The sequence below is a fragment of the Phoenix dactylifera genome, unplaced genomic scaffold, assembly GCF_009389715.1.
Source record: "Phoenix dactylifera cultivar Barhee BC4 unplaced genomic scaffold, palm_55x_up_171113_PBpolish2nd_filt_p 000645F, whole genome shotgun sequence".
Lineage (NCBI taxonomy): Eukaryota > Viridiplantae > Streptophyta > Magnoliopsida > Arecales > Arecaceae > Phoenix > Phoenix dactylifera.
Window position 1 is genome coordinate 129,266 of NW_024068036.1, and position 1,639 is coordinate 130,904.

Genomic DNA, 1,639 nt, shown 5'->3' on the forward strand with positions numbered 1-1,639 from the left:
TTCAAATTTCAAATTTCAAACTTCAACTCATAAAATTTTTTAAAAAAATAAATAATTTGCTTGATCTCCTATTCAATGAAATTTAATGTCATGTCATAAAACATTAAAAAAAAAAATCTCTTGATTGTTGCATATAGTATAAGGCATCAGCATAAAATATTCTAAGGGCTGAACCCATTTAAAAAGATAAGGTCGGGATTTCATCACTCGTCGTTAGTCCAAAAATCACCCCAGTGCATAAATATCCTAAGCTTAACTAAAATCAACTAGACGTTGGCCCCTAAGGACATTCGAGCTCAATAGGACGAAGACCACCAAAAGTTGCACCAATTTCGCTCTGTGGCTTAGTTGATGTCTAGGCAAGCTTTGTCCCTATAAGGGAGACAGTTTATTTGTTCGAGGCAAGTGGAATTTAAGTGGGACCTTTGCGAACGCATCGTGACCTCTCCACTTACCTGGGAGCTTACCTGGTCAACTCGGTTCATTAGACCGGATTGGAGGCTTAGGTGCCCTCTTCAAACCAGTTAGGAGCTCTCTAGAAATTTAAGAAAAATATTAGAAATTGAGGTGTAATGTTTTGTTGCATGTTTGATTGTGAATAAGATTTTTGTTTTAGGATGTCGTTTCAGGGTATCTTTAGTTGGTACTTATATTTATTTTTTTATTTTTTTTTAAAAAAAAAAGAGAGGGAAATATTTTGCATGCTAAAGTGGAATAGGGACGACACCGGTCGATTAAGTCATACAACTTTAGATCATCCCTTAGGACATACTCCTGAAATTCCTTCGCAGTATCTCACACCTTGTGAGATGGCTGATTTAAATGAAGATGCGGGGAGTCACCACAATCGAGAACGAGAATCCCATGTTATGACTCTAAGACAATACCTACAACCGGCTAGGATTAGTCAGCCTTCATGCATAATTTTTTCTGATAATGTAGGACATTTTGACATCAAACCCGGGGTAATTCAATTGCTGCCCAAGTTCCACGGGTTAGAGTCCGAGAGTCCGTATCTTCATTTAAAGGATTTTGTAGAATTGAGCATTACATTTAGAGTGCCAAACGTCACCGAGGATATCCTCAAGTTGACATTGTTTCCTTTCTCTCTAAAGGATAAGGCCAAAACATGGCTAAACTCTTTGCAACCTAGATCAATAAGAAATTGGCAAGATATGCAGAGAGAATTTTTAAAGAAGTTCTTCCCCACACAAAGGACCAATTTTTTGAAAAGACATATCAGTAATTTCCAACAAAAAGATAATGAAACATTTTATGAATGTTGGAAAAGATTTAAAGACCTTCTTCTCTCATGCCCTCATCACGGATTCGAAACTTGGAGAACCATTAGCTTCTTTTATGAAGGTTTATCTCCATAGTTGAAATAGTTTGTAGAGACCATGTGCAATGGTAGAATTTTAGAAAAACAACCTGATGGGGCATGGGAGTATTTGGATTCCCTTGCTGAGACTGCCCAACTTTGGGATAATGGGGATAGAAACAACAAGTCTTTGCCTAAGCCTACTAGCTCTGTACAGGGAGGCCTTTACAACCTCAGAACTGAGGATGATCTTCATGCTAAAATGGCAGCCCTCACTAAGAAGGTAGAAGAAATTGAGCTTAGGAAGGTTGAGCCTGT

General features: G+C 37.8%; 1 non-coding gene across 1 annotated transcript; it reads right to left on the bottom strand.

Moving 5' to 3' along the window:
* Positions 1-1,221: 1,221 nt before the first annotated feature.
* Positions 1,222-1,330, bottom strand: LOC120106810. Its single transcript, XR_005508832.1, has one exon. It is a non-coding gene; the product is annotated as a small nucleolar RNA R71 (small nucleolar RNA).
* Positions 1,331-1,639: the final 309 nt, after the last annotated feature.